The sequence below is a fragment of the Phalacrocorax aristotelis genome, chromosome 3, assembly GCF_949628215.1.
Source record: "Phalacrocorax aristotelis chromosome 3, bGulAri2.1, whole genome shotgun sequence".
NCBI lineage: Eukaryota > Metazoa > Chordata > Aves > Suliformes > Phalacrocoracidae > Phalacrocorax > Phalacrocorax aristotelis.
In genome coordinates, this window is record NC_134278.1 from 18,023,550 (window position 1) to 18,043,141 (window position 19,592).

General features: G+C 43.5%; 1 long non-coding RNA gene across 2 annotated transcripts in view; it reads left to right on the forward strand.

Annotated features, from left to right (window-relative positions):
- Window positions 1-17,756, forward strand: part of LOC142054378 (uncharacterized) — a 94,849-nt gene extending 77,093 nt beyond the window's left edge. The window contains exons 13-14 of one of the 2 annotated variants that reach the window (XR_012659506.1): window positions 12,779-12,922; window positions 17,683-17,756. This is a non-coding gene — a long non-coding RNA (uncharacterized LOC142054378). The remainder of the gene's footprint in view (window positions 1-12,778; window positions 12,923-17,682) is intronic. The other variant, XR_012659509.1, reaches the window with a different exon arrangement.
- Window positions 17,757-19,592: the final 1,836 nt, after the last annotated feature.

Sequence of the window (19,592 nt, forward strand, 5' to 3'; positions counted from 1 at the left end):
TACCGATGGTGAGCTGAACTGTGAAAACTCACTGGATACGTGCTCCTAGTCACAAGTGATGTACATGACAGTACAAACTGCCACGAAACTTCATGTTTGTGGTGCCTTAGGACAGCCTTGCCATGGCTCAGCTGATCTCTTAGGCCACCACAGGATCTTGATAACTGGTGGTCCTGTGTCGAAGTCCTGCCTCCTATGGTGTGATCTGTGTTTTGAGGGATTCAGAGACCTGGTCTGCAGATCCAGGCATGGGAAAGGAGCTCAAAGAGCCAGTTTGGCTCTGGTCGTTCTCGGTAGTATCTGTGGACTTCGATGATTTCCACACCTGAAACCTGAAACATTTTCTTATACTCTGGGAAGTTCTTCACTTAAAAGACATTTCCATCAAATCCAGTCTTCCTGGTTTTGTAGTATTTACTAAAGTTTAGTAATTTTTACTAAAGATGGCAGAATTTACTGTTTGTATTTAATGATAAGCCCATACAAGAACCATCACTCATCTGGGGGCTGAAAACAACCCTTCATCTTGCACTTTTTCTGCTTTCTGTTCATCTGTGTCCCAGTCCTTATCAACAGTGTCCCGTGGGAATTGTTATATTAAAAATGTAATGACAGAAATGTTGTTTTGTACAGGACTGTTCAGGAAAATGATGAATGCTGTGCAGATGTGCATATTAAAATCTCTCTATCTCTAGGAAATACACTGCTGTGTTTTGATAGGTTTTTCTCTAAAGCTGTAATTAGCCACAGTCAGCAGCATGCTTGAAAGGGTTAAAGGAAAACAGGCTTGAGGACATATTCAAAGCCATGTGTAGGTGCTGCACATTTGGCATGCAGTTGCATGCATGCTTGCAAAAAGCGTGATGGGATGTGTGTCAATCGCCTCTCTTTGCAGATGCACGTAAGTCTGTGTAAGCAAGATATTGGTTGCCACATAATTAGAGCGCAGGGCTGTGTCCCAATGCCCCAGTTTCTGTTTGTGACCCTGCAGTGGCCTGGCATGTGACAAAGGGCAAAGCATTCACCTTCTCCAGCTCAGTGCCATCACAAAGCAGGGTGACCACACTGTGTGAATCACCCTGTGCTGCAGTGTTAAAAGTGCTATCAAGATGCCAGAGTACAGAGCTCAGTGTTAGACGTGATGTTATCTTCCTTGCTGTTAAATTTGGGTATCTGCTATGTCCAGTTTGAGATCTCAGAGCTTATCTGCACAGTGTGTTGCATGAACACCTGATAGATTGTCTGAGGCTCCGTAACAAATATTTCCCTTTTTTGCTTCTGCTAACATTTCTCAGGCTCCTACACAGATCTGTGGAATAAATTTCAGTAAGATGTATGACCTACCAGACACCTAGGTACTTTGCTAAGATGCATTTCTTCAACTCTGCCTTCAGTACTAAAAGCACAGATAATAGCAGACATCAATAACCATATTCTTAAAAAGTTATATATAATGTATGAAAGTGTAAATGCATTATATAGCTATATTTGAAGAGTGAACAGCATATATTCATATTTATTTTCATGTATAAAGCTTTCTGCCTGGGAGGAGAAGAAAGAAAAAGAGAAAGATCAACATGTGACAGATGCACATCAGGGAAGTGGGTTGTCACACTGCAGGGAGGTGTTGAGATATCACAACGATGGGCATGCTACACAAACCTGAGCAGAACAAAATATGCTGTTTGGAAAATTGAGTAGACGTAGAAATTGTTAACTGACTTAGTGAGAAATGGTGCTGAGGTGAACTACAGTTTTTAAATAATATGCAATCTGGAGGAGTCTCTGTACAACAGGTGTTAGAGTTTCAAGTTGAACTTTTTACATTTGTCCCTAAAGGCAGGTCTGTTAAGTTTTTTCTCTGTGAAGGTATAGGCTTGAGGGGAATCACCTGTACCACAGTGGTATCCTTTGCTTTTAGAAATGGAACTGCAATCTGCTGCCCCTGCTGCTCCGAACTGACCTTTGAGTCTGCTCTTGCAATCCAGTATCTGTTTTCCGAGCCTAAGCTTTATGTCACAGGCTTTGCAGCAGTCTCCCCAGAGAGCTTCGAGGCAGTTCATCAAAGCAGGTGGAAGGAAGAGTATGTTGTAATAGATCTTTCATTCTTGCATATGAGCAACGAGGAGGAACAAAACATGCTGTCTGTGGACATAATTTTTCTTTAGAAACCAATCATACCAGGACTATAAATATAAGCAATGTATTACAGGTGCTACGTACAGCCTTAAATATTCTACTCTGGTGCCAAAGTGTGTGTATTGGTGTGATTTGGTTATGGATGGAGAGAAATACTGTCTTTTATTTTTGTGACAGCTCAAATACTGTGTTAAAGAAATTACTCCCAGGACATCTCAAATGTTTTTATTGTCTGAGCAGCTCAATCCAAACGATTCATTTGTGTTCAACTTCCTAGGTAAGTTAATAAGCTTTTTAGAATACTTCACAACTGCAGTTTAACAGGCGTCTCAGAATTTATGCTTCTGTTTTGCCTGCTCGGTATTAGTATTGCTCATTCACTAGTCAAGCACTTATTTCCTAAAGTGGCCCCTTTCCCTTCTCAGTACCTGTACTCCTTTCCCCTTCAAAGCTTCACTTTCCTCATAGCTCTTGCATGTCCTGAAGGATGTTTACCTCTACCTGGGATAAATTATTCCTTGCTGGGCCTATTCCAGCAGTGTTCAAGAACTTCCAGACACCTTTCGGAAATGAGTATGAAGTTGAAGCTAGCAGGTCTGCTGCCCAGGAGATTGAGTTGCTGTCATATTGCATCTGACTTGCATCAGATCAGAGTTTAGGATTTGGGTGATTTGTTCTTCAGATTAATGTCAATCTGTTTTAAATTAAAACACCCTGGGGCAAATCCTTTGCTATGATAAATGAACTGTCTGGCTGCAGTCAACCAACATTACAACAGACATGAATTTGGCCTCCTGGTTCATTGCCTCATCCCCTACAACATCACTTTCCTTATGTGATTCAGACATCAAGCTTTTGATCCTATAAGTTGTTGACTGTCTTCCACTGAAAGCAGTGAGAAGGGAGGGTGCTTTGGTGTTCAACACCTTGTTGGTTTGGGCACAAGAAATAGACCACATATCTGCTCTACCTAAAATATAATTACGGTGTATCTATGAGTGGGAAATCTGCTTTGCACCTGTTTTATCACAGGAACAAAAGGCACAGGAAGTATTTGGAAAATGAGGAACACACCTGTGTGTGAGTATATAACAAAGCATCTTTACATATAATCATTTGCTATAAGTCATTTCAGAGTTGACAAGCTGTTTTTCAACTTCATGTCACCACTGCCTGATGCATCTAATTAGTCCTGTTCTCCAGCTGACAAATATCAGCTGCTCTTTCTAAAACATGGTTTCTCCCTTAAGTACATCCCTCTGGCAAAGTTAAATATTAATTATCCTTTTTTATTTTATGATTATTCATGGGTGCTAATGTCACTACACAATGAATGGGTAAGTCAATACCACAAGATATTAAAAGTGTTGTTTCTGAACCTCTGCAGCAGCTGAAATGTACGGTGCTGTGCTAGAAATGAATGTGGCAGTTGTGACTGGCCTGTGCCGACAGTCATGTGTCAGTGGTGAGAATCAGAGACCTGTGGTTTGGTGGATGGGGTCACTTAGCCTGGATGTGGGAAATGTACCTTCTCCTCCCAGCTCAGAGGCTGGCCTCCTTCATAATTGCACAAATCATATCACCTTTTACTCTGCATATTGAAATTGTGAGGCACAGAACAGCACAGATACTGAAGTGCCCAGTTGCTTCTGCAGGTCTGAGTTGTGTGGACTTGTACTTTCGCTTAGTATTTGGGTGGTGCTAGTCTGCTGGAGCTTTTTGGGGTCCTGCTGACCTCCCTTCCACCCTTTGTGCCAATGATTGTGGGAGCGGGTGGTGGGTTCTATTCTTAACTCTGTCATGCTTTGTCCTACAGCTTCAGTAATTCCCTCTTCCCTCATCTGCTGCCACCCCTCAGACAGAAGAGTGCACTCCTTCACTGAGCAGATGTGCGTCCTCCTCATTGCCACATCAGTAGGTAGCTATATGACCAAGCTGAGCGGTGCAGTTGACATGCCAGAAGGACGGCATCTCATCCAGAGAGACCTAGACAAGCTGGAGAGGTGGGCCTGTGAGAATCTCATGAGTTTCAACAAGGCCAAGAGCAAGGTCCTGCACCTGGGTCGGGGCAAGCCCCAATATCAGTATGGGCTGGGGGATGAAGGGATTGAGAGCAGCCCTGCAGAGAAGGACTTGGGGTACTGGTGAGCAAGAAGCTGGACATGAGCCAACAATGTGTGCTTGCAGCCCATAAAGCCAACCGTATCCTGGGCTGCATCAAAAGAAGTGTGGCCAGCATCGAGGAAGGTAATTTTGCCCCTCTGCTCTGCTCTGGTTAGACCCCACCTGGAGTCCTGCATCCAGCTCTGGAACCCTCAGTACAAGAAGGACATGGGCCTGTTGGAGCAGGTCCAGAGGAGGGCCGCAAAAATGATCTGAGGGCTGGAGCAGCTCTCCTTTGAGGACAGGCTGAGAGAGCTGGGGTTGCTCATCCTGGAGAAGAGAAGGCTGCGGGGAGACCTTATTGTGGCCTTCCTTCGAGTACTTAAAGGGGGACCTCACAAAAGACGGGGGCAATCTCTTTAGCAAGGCCTGTTTTGACAGGACAAGGGGGAATGGTTTTAAACTGAAGGAGGGTAGATTTAGACTGGATATAAGGAAAAATTTTTTTACAGTGAGGGTGGTGAAACAGTGGAGCAGGTTGCCCAGAGAGGTGGTAGATGGCCCGTCCCTAGAAATATTCAAGGTGAGGTTGGACAGGGCTCTGAGCAACCGGATCTAGTTGAAGATGTCCCTGCTCACTGCAGGGGGCTTGGACTAGATGACCTCTAAGGGTCCTTTCCAACCTAAACCATTCTATGATTCTATGATTCTGTTTCACACGGATCCCCTTTCTGCTTGACTGCTTTCTCTCCAGCTGACCACAGCCAGAGTCTGTAAGCTTTTCTTTCAAAGCCAGCTGTCTTTGTATGCTGGCCCTCAGGAAGATCCATATCCGCACCTTGTGAAACAGGCTCAAAACTAGGCACTGATCAGGGAGATACGTTGTAAGCATGTTTCCTGAAACCAGTTCCACCAGCTGTACCCACCTACCCTATGACATCCTTAGCTGTTCCCACAAAAATGAAGTTGCCCATCTTGTCCACTTTGCTGCCACACTGATGTGAAGGCTGATGTGCAGTCATTTTCCTTCCTCCTGGAGGAGACTTTAGTTGTTCTGTCCAGCTGGATTTGCAGATGGACTCATTTTCTGGCCCCATGCTGGGGCTGATGTAGCTGTGCAAGCCTTTGTCCTTTGTGCCTTTCAAGGCATTGTGGGCAACTTTGAAGTAGTTCCCTTCCTCAGGTCGCACTTCAGAGTATGCAGGCTCACTTTTATCTCTGTCTCTTTTGCTCACTGCAGCTCGATCCATCCAGCTCTCCATGTGGATCGGAAAGATGCTGAAATATAGGAGGACCTCCAGTAGCTGTTCCCTGCCTTATCCAGTTTCTCACCTTGTCATTGACCTGACTTTCTGACCTAGCTTCTTTGTGAATGTTTTCTAGCATGACTAGCACTTTCTTACCCACATCACACAACCTAGCATGTCTGTAGCCTGGTGTGCTAGACCTGTCTTGCCTCCCTTTCTGTAGCCAGTGAAGTAGTTGGAGTTCAGTTGATTCACAGAGACAGACGATAGGACTGAAACAGCAACTGACACCTGTTAGAACTTGGATTAATATTTTTGCAATATGTAGATGAAAATTAAACTAAGTCCTAGAGCAGTATGTTTTAGAAGCCTGGAGTGTTTGTGGATATATTCACTGTAAAGATAAAAAATTAATAACCTGTGTTTGCATTGCGAGTACCCTGCTTAGGAAACAGGGTGCACATAACTATGCCTGGGTACCTGCCACATGTTTAGGTCATGGTTTTATTACATGAAAATTTGCAGGTCTCTCCTGTGTTTTTAAGTGTCTAAAAAAGTGACACCTGATGGAGGTTTTGAAAAATGCTGGGTTTTTTGCAGGTTAGATCCAACTCCTGACCAAAAGAAACTGAGGTTGGTAGAATCAATGTGAACATGAAAGTTCCCAAACGGGAAGTCATGGAGAATATCCAATCATTATAATTATTTCCAAGTAATTTAGCATATCTCTAATTATAATATGAGGTCATCTTGATGCAAAATAATGTCTAATTAGGCACAATCCCTTTTCAGCTTTTCAGTGACTTGTAATAGATTCCAGAGAAAAACCTTTTGGCTCCTCTTATTGGGAGCTTTTAATTCTTAATTTATGATTTTTTTTGTAATTAATTTTTTGAGCAAACAGGGCAAATAAATCTATTTGAATTAATTAGCATTTCTTCCTTGATTTCCTACTCTCCCTCCCTGTTACTCCTTTTTTTCTTTCCCTTATTTGAATATTACTCTAATTTATTCATGTTTGTTTGCAACCAGTGCATAATGATTTCAAGCCATAGGCAGGCAAGAGACTGCAGCACAGGAAGAGTTGCAGCTCTGGGAAGGAAGGAAGGTCTGCAGAAAGGTTATGTTGGTCACCTTCCTTTAGTTACAAATGCCTTCTTGCATTAGGACTAGTAAAGGCAGCAACAGAGTTAAGCAGGATTGTGGGGCTGAGGTGGGACAGGATAGCAGAGCAGTGGAAGGAACCTCTGCAACCACAGAGAGGGAAAATGATAAGCACCCAAGCAGGAAAACTGACTGTTCTGCATTTCCTAAAAATATTATAAGCTGTATATTGTTTCACCTTGATACTTTATAAGAAAGTCCCTATGAGATCAGATTTGCAAAGAACACCTGGTCAGTGTTCACAGAAACATACCTCATCTTTATTAGTCAGTGTTTGTACAGCCACTTGCTTTTTCCAGTGTTTATACATACCTATTCTTTTACCCTCGCAGATGTACTGTATGCCCTGTAGCAGGCAGTTTTCTGCTCTAGTTTGTGCTTGCACTTTCTCCCCTTGGAGCTGTGAATCCCTCTAGTTGTGAGAGACAACGCTGTCCAGTGGCTTGAACTGTAGCCTGGGCACCAGGAACTCCTGATGTTTTCTTGTCCTCGATTGTTCTGTATTTTCTGTCTCTCTGAAGCACTGGAAAATTTTGTCAGGACAGCGATGGCACAGTGTCATGGAAAAGTGACAAGAAAACTGTGTTTTCCACGTGGTCTATGTGAGACACTTTGGTTTTGTTTGGAAGTGCTCAAAAACAAGGGGCCCTAAGTTAGCAGGTGATTTTGTCTTCTTGTTTTCCTCATCCGTAAAAGATACATAACAATGCTTATATACCTAACTCCTTTGGATGTTGTGAAGATTAATTCATGTTTGTAATGCACTTTGAAAATAGAAATTGCTAAGTAGCATTAACTCGGTCAGAAATTGTTTTTCTGTTAAACAGGATCTTTATCTTTCCTATAACTTGCCTCTGCTGATCTCAGCTTGTACTTAATGTATTTGGAATTAAATCCAATAGGAGAAGCTTAGATTCAGGGACAGAACGACCGTGAGAGAGGAGGAGGGTTTTGTAAGATAGTAGATTGCTGCTTGGAGATGCAATCTACAATCTCAGTTTGAGGGCCAGATCAAGGTGAAATAGTGCTCTGGCCTAATAGATGCATTAATCTAATTTTCTGGTCAATTAAAAATCAGTCCAGACAATGCATGAAGACTGGGGAGATTAAATAGAATCTACAGAAATATCTCAGGGAATAAAAGAATACAAAGAAACTGAGTTTGCTATGTTGGAGCAGTAAGGCAGCCCTAGTAAGAGGCAGTGCCTGTTCTGGGAACTTCTCTGTGCTGAATGAATTGTGTTATTCAAGATTACTTCTACGCTAGTAAATAAAATAGGCCAAGGAACTGTTCGCTGGCCCCAAGGCCAGCTGGAGTGTCATAGCTTCTGACCATAAATTCTGTTCCTTTCCTACCCCAACAGGGTGGCCTGTCCAGGCTGTGCATTGGGAATGGTCCCTGGCTATTGCTGAAAACCATCCAGACATTGAGAGAGAGCTGGTTGCCATGGGACGTCGATACCAAGGACTGCACTGACAGTCGAGCAGTGGGGTGATGGTGTGCCAGTCCTTGGGCCCATGCCCTGGCCCTCTTTGGTTGCCTAGTGCAGATAGCCCATATGTCTCTGACTCTCGGCTGCATCCTACTGTTCCTTCAACCCTTCCTTTGAATTCTTGGCTTGAATTATTGTTGTATTTGTCTCAGAACAGCATTGCCAGAATCTGAACTGCCTTCTGGAGTGGGCCAGATCACCCAGCCCATCGCTGGCTGCTTAGTGAGCGGAGGGAGACATGCAGTCCTTTGGCACGGTGGGAAGCGCAGGGCTGTATGTTTGGCTGGATGGTGCGTGAAGAGTAAAAGGGTCAGTGCCCTGCCTCAACACACTAGTCCATGTATGGGCCACGATACTGCTGCATTCACAGGGCAATTCTTTGAGCTGTCATTTCCCAGTCATTGCCAAGCTCTTAGGCTGTAATAACTTTGAAGCAAGGAAGTGGGTCTCAGCTGATAAAATGCATTCTGTATGCAGAAGGCAAGGGAAGTTTGGTAATGGATAGTGGAACAGAAAGTGATTATGAAACCTAAATAACTTATTCTAGAAGAACTAATTTCTTCTAATTTGCAAAGCTAGAGTGTGTCATGTAGATTATCTGTAGGTTTCTGTGTGTAGTTACACATACAAGTGTATTTATTTGACAAAACACTGGGAAAACGGCATGGTGATCTGAAATTAAAGGCTGACTCAGATCACTGGAGTTTAATTTGTCAGCAAGTGAAATTAGTAGCAATGAATAGAAGACAAAATGACTTTATCACATTTTCTGCACAGATCTTGTTTTGCAGAAGAAAGAATGTACAGTGCATAAAACCAACTAAAAATATTATAATAAATGTAAAATGATAGTAACTTTTAGCATATGGCAGAATGAAATGGAAAAAAAACCCCCAAACCCCAAACCCCATTGCTTTCTACAAAAGTGCAGATTATGTCATTATGTTTAAGCTCTCCCAGTTCCCATGAAGTATGGGAGGAGGCCTGAGTGTTCAACCTTTTTGTTCTCTTAGCAAGAAAAGCTTTTCAGTACTGCAGATTATTAGGTCACCTGCATAAATGAGACACGCACTTAACTGATCTCCTGAACTGGGCTGCCTTTTGTCACAGAAGCCAAAGGCAAGTTTTGCATTATCCCAAACCAACCTTCAAATAACAATACTTGTTGTGTGGCAACTTTTGTTTTTAATTAGAAGAAAGGTGTTCTCCTTGATGAAAGAAGAAGGAACTTTTCAGTCTTGCAAGAATCTCAGAGAGGAGGAATCACAAGATAAGGACATAACACTTAAAAGGCTTTGACAAGTTCTCTTTCAAGCTTTCGGGGACTTCCAAATAGTTGTGAAATTCATAGACTCTTTCTCTTCTGCCTGTAACAACAAAATTGTTCTGTGATCCATATTGATAATAGCAACTGAAAGACAGATGATCAGAAGACTAGCAGAAATCTAGCAATTTTTAATTGTTTGTAATCTTTAATTGAGATAGAATAAATTTAAGGGGACAAATAAGAGCCTGAGAAATCTGTTAAATGCAAAATGAGCTGGAATGAGTATGATGTCTCCTACTGGGATAACTAAAATGCGAAAGCCCATCTAGAAGCTAGGAACAAGGGTTGGGCTGTGGAAAAATAGAAACCAGCATTCCTTGGCCAGGGAAGCAGATGTAATCATGAAATGATTGTAGACTCAAGAAGCATTATTTCTCTGTGAGTATATGCCCTCTAATTCACCTGAAAGATTCTTATCTGTTTTCCCTCCTAAAGTGTGCATATATATGTAGATTGCTCACAGAGATTATTTTGCTTCCTTTCATGCTTCAAAACCTATATTTTGCTATTGTAAGAAGGCTTTTCACTTGTGGTTGCAAGTTGCTGTGGAGACTGTCCCAAGTAGACCTGCTTGCTGTATCCCAGCTGGAGCTCAGGCATGGAGATGGGTGACACAGACCCAATCTGTGGATAGTCACTGGCAGAGCTTTGTGATGGTGGGCATTTAGTTTACCTCTTTGGGGATCTTATGTGACCCTCCTGCAGCATTGGCTGAAGTCTTTCTGCTGCATTATATATGGGAAGAAGAAGGGGAAAGTGGCATGAACTTGTGAACTATGCAGTGCCGTAGGTCCAAGGCTTCACAACCCCTCTCCCTGCCTGGCCCCACCTCTAGCATGAGAAGTGTCTGCAGTTCCTTCATACCTGAAATTTTCATGGCCTGGCTTGTACTCTGCTTTGGACATCAGAAAACCAGCCTGAAACCCAGACTGTGCTCCTTGAAAGGTGATCTTTTGAATCTATCCCATAGTGCTGGCTCTACTACCCCTCTGAGGCCAAAGGTTGAGAAGGAAGGAAGGTGCCAGGAATCTGGCTGGCTTTCACTCTCTTTAAAATAGCAGGCTAAGTGCTCCTTTATCAGATCCTGCAAGATGTTAAAGCTGGTGGTCCAGTGAGAACACAGGAACTATCTGGTGATTACAGAACCAAAGTTAAGGCACACAGTGTGAAATTCTGAGGGGCTCTTTGGGCCTGATGATGTGAGTAGGTAGCAAGCTAGGGGCCTTCCAGAGACGCACCCTGCTTTCCTGGCAGGGTGAGCAGATGAGTAAGGAAAGGATCTAGAGACAGAAAAGGCACATAGGTCCCTTTCACTCTGGTTTGCCTTTTTTCCTTTTGGACATACCTCAAGGAGACAGGGTCTGTTTCTCCTCAAGAACGTGTACACTGACGATGGACCTTGCTAGGATGAGCAAAGACAGGAATGGTTTCTTCTGTCCAAAGACTAAGAGCGATCTTGTTGGTTTAAGAACAACCTTATTAAATAAAGTGATGGAAAAACAGGGCTTTGATGCAAATGGCTTAGACCCTCATCCTATTGTAGCCACTTCCCTGTGACAGTGTGGTACTGTCATAGGGAATGTACACATACTGATACAGTCTGAGCTTCACATGGTTGCCAAACCTTTCCCTCTATTTTTTTATGTTTTTAAAGCCATTTCAAGTGGGCATGTGAAGATTCCAAAAATATGAATACAAATGACATTAAAAGATGTTTCTGGTGCTCCTATTTAGACTCTTCTTGGCAGAGGGCTGGGGAGTTCAGCTGCAGCTGTCCAGGCTTGCCAAAGCCAGCTGAGCAGCAGGTTCCCCCTCCTCCTCCCTCCACCACCAAGAAGGGAAAAAAAGCCTGTTGAGCCTTAGATAAACTTCAAAAATATTAACAGAAAAGTGGAGAACAGTCTAGAAGCCAGATGTGGTGGGGAGAGGGAGGAAAAGATCTGGGCAGTCATGAAACGGTAGAGGGGAAGGAATTTATCAAGGGATGGTAGGAAGGGCTGCAGAGGGGATTAAAAACAGGCAAGTGAACATTACTGGAGGCTGATGATATTACAAGGGAAATAGCTGCTTGCTGCTGGCTGTGTAGGAGGCTTGTCAGACTTGGGGAAGTAAAAGCATAGTGCTTACATCAACAGGATTTTTTTTTAATGGCATCTGGTCCTGTGTTGCATTTGGGCATATTTAGTGACCGACCTACATGTGACACATTTACTGTAGGCAGTGTTGGTTGTTGCACCTGGCAGGGACAGGAAAGCTTGCAGAGGGGAGCTCTGGAGCACGGGGGTCCAGTACTGTCCAAGCCCTGAACAGGTCCAAGCTGGATACATCAGCATCAGCACCAGAGGTGTCCCACTGGTGATTTAAGCCACGTGAGTTTCAATATTCCAGCTTAGACTTTGGCTCATGGGAGCCACTGTACTGAAAATAAAATGCGTGTTTGATTATGAGTGAAAAAGAGTGCCTGAGCGATCTTCAGCAGTTTGAAAAAAAGGATTTGGTTTGGCTTTTTGTTGCACAGAAAAGCGGGGCGGAGGGAGGGAGGGAGAATCCCTGTCCTCTCCAGTTCCGCAGTAGCAACCCAGGTGCAACCTGGAATTGCTGTGCCCACACAAATGCCACAGTCTGAGCCTGGTCTTGGCCACATTCAGTGTTGGCCAACTGCTGAGATTTTCCCTGAGTAAAGAGACCTGTGTGGCCATGAGGCATTTCATGAGTGACGGAAGAGACTGAAGTTGTGCCTTGCTGGCTCAGACAGATGAGTATAACTGGGCTGGGATTTAACTGGCATCTAGCAAAGCCCCGTCTGGGATGAAGCCCAGCGATGGCTCCTTGGTTCTCTGCTGCATCCCCAGTGTGGGCTGGATCAGCTCTAGCACACCATGGTAGATGGCTAGCTGCCAAAGACGAGTAGCCAGAATGAGGTGGCGAGGCAAGCAGCGCCCTTCTTACAGCCCACCCTAAACCACAGGAGGCTACACTGACTGCACAATGCATGGGGGTCAGCACCATCTCTGGAGAACTCCCAGAAGGGAGTGGGTGAGCCCTAGTCCCTCAGTACCACAAAGGCTAAGCAGGTGCTACATCCAGTCTCTACTGCTCATTAATGCCTTTTGCCCCTTATCCAAAGCAATGGATTTTTCAGGCTGCAAGGAGCAGCCAGTTTTGTAGAGCTTTTACTGTAATGTTTCATCAGGCTGTGACCCATATTTGGGATTGCTCAGGTCCTTTCTCCCCCACTACTATTCTTTGGTGCTTGAGTGTTGTTTTCTTGGTAGTGATGCTCTGCTCTTTTCTTTGGATTCCAGCTGCCATTTGCTTGATGTGGACAGAGCGCAGAAAGTTCTCCAAGTCCGTTTCAGAATGTCAGATGTCCTTAAAGGTTTGAAAGGGCTTATTAGTCAGTGACTTTGCAAGAGCATTTCAGACATGCTGCAGAATTAATCGGTCAGGTAAACAATGAGCGGAATTTTTTATTGTTGTGGGTCACAGACCCCCTTCTATTTCACTGGGCCTGGAATTTTATTACATGAAGAGTGATTGGACTGGATAAACCAGCAGTCTTTCCTGTGGACCTAGCACACACGATAATCACACAGTAATGTAGGCAACAGAGAGGACAGGAGCAATTGAATCCAATACCTGAGTTACTGGAACATGCCTGCCTATTCATGTGAGCTGGGAGAGAAAGATTGTTTTTCCTTTCTGAAGAGGGAAAATTGGAGAGAAGCTGTGCCAGAACCTTTCCAGGTTTAGAGAAGTGGAGGAAACACCTGCTACGCCATCAGCATTCTTGTTAACAGTGACTGCATGAGTGACAGAATCTGTCCCTTCCGGAGATGATTCAGACTCAGAAGACTCTTGGTAGTGATGACACGAATGCCTGGTAGCTCCTGAAAGCAGAACTAATGAGCAGTGCCACTCACTTAGCGTATGGTTTGACAACAGATGCACATGTTGGTAATTAAGTATTTGGCTGCATTACATTATTTTATTTTTGGATTTCTCAAACACACACCCATCGCAATCTCTAGACACATTTGCATGATTTAAAAGTGTTAAACTAGTATCATAACAAGGGTGGAAAAATCAGCACAGGGAAACTAAAACCCACTCTTCTGAAGGTCTCAGTAGCACATAGGCCTTCCTGTGCATCCGAAATCTAGGAAACATAAGCTCTGTAGGGAAAAATATACATAGGGAATAATCCTAGGGACTCCTCCCATGTTGAGCGGAGCTATGTCTGTGGTTTCAGACCAACCTAGTACACAAGGCTTGGACCAGAGTTTTCTTCTACTGTATGAACACATCCATCACTGCTTGTAACCCAGCATGGGCTTGGAATGGCTTTGAACTTCATGAAATTCATAAATACATGAATGCAATTATACCTCGCAGCTCTAGAGAGAAGATTCAAATACTTCATCTTAGTATTAGATCTTCTGGAATGTTTTATTTTGTCCTTGCATGCCAGCAGTTAATATATGTCAACATGTTAATACTGACCTCAGCTACAAGCTGCAAAATATGTACATAATGGTGCTTGCGGGAGCATCTTGCTCCCAAATTTTATACCTTTTCTAACTCAGTCCAGATACCTATTAAAACTCTCCCTTGGAGCCCATGCAGCTTTGCTCTATATGTCAGGTATACTGGAGGAACAGTTGCCCTAGAAATGATGCAATTGCTTCACAGCCCACTCTACCCAGGTTTCTGTGGTGGGTTGTTAAGGAGGAATTAGGGTGCATTATAAGGGCATGATAGAGAAACATATGATGACTGGGGAGGTGACTTGGTCCAGGAGTAGTGCATGACGTTATGGTTTTCCCTGGACATTATATGACAGGATAATAGTTTCCTTTTGCATGGAAGTTAGGAGCTGGGCCAACTGTGTCGAACTTGAGTTTATTTTGAGATTCTGAAAGCAGAACTAATGAGAAGACCTGCTCTCTATCCTGATGTTAGTAATGGTACACAGCAGAGGTCCAAGCTCTCCTGAAATATCCTTGTAAAACCGCCTGTGAAGTTGCTAAATATTTTGAATGTCTGGAGTCTTGTCTAGAAATTCTCAACCTTGTTTTACTATTCAAAGAAATTCCAAGAATTTGTCACTACTGCCTTCCAAAAGTATAATTGTTCACAGACTGTGCCATCTTTCCATGAAAAGATAAAGTTAAATCTCCTCGTTTGGCTCTCTGTATTTGTAAGCATGGTTCTAGAGCTAAAATTGCAAGATGCTGGTGCAAAGATGCTATTTTACTGACTGAGAGGTGTCTCTGTGTATCTTTCTGTGTTCCTTTTCACTGGATGGAAAGTCTGCCTGCGTACACCAGAAAATGACTACAGCTTAGACTCAAGTAGAGGTTAGCTATGCTTAATGAAAAAAGAATTTAAGTCAGCACTGACAGTAAGAAGAACATTTAGAGTTTTGAAGGACAAAGAAAGAAATGAGAATACTAAGAAGGATGTGACCAGGCAGCTCCACCTACAAACTGTAACCCTCCAGGGCAATCTCAGGTTTCTGCTATGTACTAGCATACAAAACAGATTACATCCTAACCTAGGCTGCAAGCATGAGAGTATTGGAAATCTGTTGCAGGTGTTTGATGGTAAACAGTGTTTATAGCTGCCAGGATGAAAACATTTATGTGTGTGAGTGAGTGCAAGTGGAGGGCAGGCCTCAAACTTTCACCCCGTTACCTTCACATTTCGGTTTTGCTTTGCTCAGTACTAGATGCCCTGTGTTTTCAGCTTGCTAGTGAATTTAAAAAAGCACTGACAATTTTACTTTAGTATGTCCTGTGTTAAAATTTGAAATGCTAGAATCACCTGAGAAGTAGTGGGCTAATTTGTCACCGGAAAAAAAATATACAATGAAGACTGAATGGAAGAGGATGAGTTCTGACAGGCATGCCTTTACTTTTTCAAGCATGTATTTTTTGCTTGGGTGGGTGGTGCATTAGTTATATATACAACTCATGCTTTTAGCTACAGCAAAATGTGAGAAGACATAATAATAGCTCTTCACGTTAAGGGTTCCTCTTTTTTCTTTTTTTCTTTTTTTTTTTCTTTTTCAGTTCAGTTAGTTTGAGACTATAGATTATTCTCTTTCTGAGAACTGGGGGAAGTATTTTTAATACCTCTCAGTGTGAGTGGTGACTGGGCTGCCCTTAGCCTAAGATGAAAATAGCAGGAAATTTACTAGGGAGTTCAGCCAGAAGGTTGGACTTCTAGTGCAAGGCTCCTGATTCCTGCCTTGCAGTGGTTACCAGTCAGTCAGGAAGATAAAGAAAACAAACGTATCCATCCAAAATACAAGGCAAATTCACCTTTGATGACTTAGTTTGTGTGAAGGACTAAATATGCTCTAGTAGTATCTTTTTTCATAGAAAAAAAAGTGGTATTAGTATAGGCAAAAGGGCAACACGTTTACTAAATTTTTGCTCTACGCACAGTGGTTGACAATTGCCCACAATTAAACTGTAGCACAAGCATGACTAATGAACCCATTGGTCTCCTCCATCAGGGCTGTGTGCAGGCTGGGGTGGACAGGGAGGGGACAAGAGGTGTTTACCACAGCCCCAACACACCCATTGCCAGTGTGTTTTGTGGGTGGGGTGGATATTGAGGAAGGGAATGTTAATGAACTTGTTCAAGTGATCTTGTGCAGCAAACCACTAAGGAAACATCCTGCCTCCTTGGGGTAAAATGTTCCCCCTAGCTTTCCCTTTTGGAAAATGCAGTTCTTGATTCCCACTTGTGCCAGTTAGGAGTAAAAAATACAAGAACATAAAATGGCTGGTCCAGTTGTGTCTTTTGATAATGGTCAACCAGATGCCTAGGGAAGAGTATACAGGGGAAATGCAGGAATATTTCCATATAAATTTCCTTCCTTCCTAAGCCACAGAAGTCTGGGTCTAGTACCCCAGTGGATGCCTGTTTTGTGAATTTGTGTAACTGTATCTTGAGACCATGTACTATTCACAATATCATTTGGCAAGGAGCTCCTCCATTTAGCTACCACTTCTGTTGAGAATTACCTCTCCTTGTTTTGGCTCTGTCTCCTGATTTCTGTTTTGTGTCCCTCATTCTCAGTAAGCGTTTCTTATTCACCTTTTCTATGTCACTTTTTGCAGGAATTATACCCCTTAATTTTCTATTCCAGAAAATGAAACATCTGAACACCCATCATGTGTGCCCCTTTGCATGCTAAATGGAGGCTGCGATATGGGGCTGCAGAGGGTCTTTCCAGCAGAGATTTCTTCAGCATAGGCTTAAAGTGCCTCCTTCCTTGACTGCAGAGCAGTCATATAGGCACTTGTCTTCCTCAGCTCCAAGGGGAATGGGCGGTTGTGTTGGTTTAGGTGTCTGACCTCAGGGAACAGTGAAGAAATCATCCTCATTTGCTTAAAGCATGCGAAAGAGGTGTAGGGAAGAGGGAGCACAGGTTGGGAACCATGCATCCTGCTCACTTCAGAAGACTCAATAGGTCTGTAAAATCAATCTATTAATAAAAATATACCTTTTCTAAATTCTGGGAAGGTACAAGTACTTTAAAAACCTAGAACAGTTTAACTCCAACACAACCTAACATAAAAAATCTTGAATTTGAGTGAGGTAGAACTGATTAGTGTTCAGGACTGGGGTCTGCAAAGCTTCATTCATGCATGGAATCCCACCTTCTCTGAGCTGCCCCTGAAGCCCCATGGGGGACAGGCAGGCTGAGGAGCAAAGGGCACAAGCAGGCATTTCCACAGTGCACAGGCTGAGAGCATTTGAAAATCAGAATGCCCAACTTTCCTTTTTTTTTCCCCCTTTAAATTGGACAGATGCTTTAAAAAAGCAGACATTTCTTCTTTAAGTTGTAGCTGTTAATTCATTTATAAATTACATTTGCTTCATGAATGACTACGCTAATGTACTTAAGACTATTTAAACCCTTTCACTGATTAGCCTAACCATTCATTTTAACTACATTGTACAAATAAGATGCTATCTTAAAAATGTCTCTAACAAAACTCCATAATCACAAATATGCTACTTTATTGAGTGCAACTACTGGTTTTACTGAATTCAGCCACTTACTTACACTTTAATTTTTAACATTCTGTTTTACTTTGTGTTCATGTATACTCTATGGTGGGACTAGGTTGGTGGAATGCATTTAATGGCAAAAATAACCAGTTATATTTATATTTCATCCTGTCTTCAGGCAAAAGGGTTTGTGGGGTCACACTCAGCTCATGCATGCAGAGGAGCAAGCCGGCTGTAACTCCTCTGAGGCAGGTAAGATGCACTGGCTCTCTGCTGTGAATTAGCACAACATGGCCCTGGCCCTGGTTTCTGCTCTGAGGTCTGCCAGGTGCTACGGGGCTGCAGGCAAATCACTTGGCCCAGCGGGTCTGGTTTTCCCCATCTGTATGGGGTAATGATGCTTAGCTATCTTTGACGTTTACTGATGAGAAGTGCTATCTGAGTCATAGTTGTTGTTATTAAAGGTATCTGGAGCGATGATTTCTTTGGGCAGCTTCATGCTGAAGGTGGCTGAAGCCATTCTGGGCAGGTTCCCCTGGGGCTGCTGTAGAGTTGGTGTCACTATCTAGTGTCATTTCTTGATGAAATGATCCAAGGAGTATAAAGAGAAATGAGGATCTGTGCTCCCTCTGTACTGCTCTGAAAACAGCAAGGGTGTTTTGCGTGATATAAAAAACTTGTTGCCAGCTTGCAGAAGGTCGTCTGCCAGCAGAGTCCCAGGATGTGACCCTGACCTGGAGGGACAGAGCTCCTGCCTTTCGATGTGGAGAAAGAGCAAACCCATTCTGCCACCTCTGAGGCAAAACGATAGTGCTCTTTGACATTTTTGTTGGTACATCTTTTAAAAATCCGTCTTAAGACAAAACTAAAATAAGAAGGTTTTTGGTGGTGTGTTGCTACATGATGCCGTCATGCTGTGAAGTCAGGAGGGCCGTTCTTTTGGGAGGGTCTGCAGGGCACAGCTGCCTGGTCCTCATCTGTCCTGCCAGCATTCCAGCCACATCGGGTATGGGGCAAAGGCCATGGGTCCCCCAACCCTTGAGAGCTCGGAGGAAGCTGAGGTGGTACTGGTGGTAATGAGGACAAGCACTTCTAAGCCCTCCCTCCCTGGCCATTTCTTGGGCTGGTTCTTCCTCTGTGCACTGAGCACTCTCAGCAGCAAACATTAGAAACAGTTAACTGAGCTCTAGGCTTTGTGTGAAATAACTGTGAAGGTCAGAGTAAAACACAACATACTTATCTCAACTCATCTGAAAATTACCCTCATCAACAGCATTGTTTATGCATGACAGATAGCCTGAGCACCAATTACAGTTGTCATTTCCAGAGGTGCCACCCGGGGTAGGTGTGCAGGGTTGAGGTACAGAGGGAGTGAAGGGGCTCTGCAACTGGGGCTTGTGGCAGCAGCTCCCCAAGGAGCTGAGCGAGGGCTACCTGCCCCCTGCCCTGTGCTGTTAGGATCATGTACGAGCCCACCTTGGCATCCTCTATCCTCCTTCTCTCTGCCAAAATCTCAGAATTATGTAACTCTTTTTTTTTGAGATCTGGTGCTGATGGTGCTGTGTGGATCAAAAACACCAAGGCCCCAAGATGGCCACTCTCTGAGGCACAGCCACTCAGGCAGGATACAGAGAGAAGGTTGGCTTGTATTATGGTCCTTGTTTCCCTTTGCTATCAGAGTCGCATTCACAGAGTCAAACAGGGGTCACCCTCCCTCCCATCCTCTTCTTCAGGGGAAAGCTGTGTACTGGGGAGATTGGCAGAAGATGCAAAAGAGAAGGAAATGTGAAAAGATATCAGCTGGCCTGATCATGGAGGGTGGTATATGAGAAATAAAATAATACACACAAAAAAAGAGGCAGAAATGAACCAAGGAGAGAAGTGAGGATCTTGAAGGGATGATAGACAATGATGTTTTGTTATTTACATCTTGTTCTGTGCCTGACAGACAGTAATTCGTCTCTTTGTACCCTGTGCCCTGCTTGGGTACACATGCAGGAAATGGATCTAATCTTGTCCTAAAAATTTACAACTTGCATTGACTATTTTAAGAACTCTGATGAGCAAAAGAGAGTAAATTCATCCCAG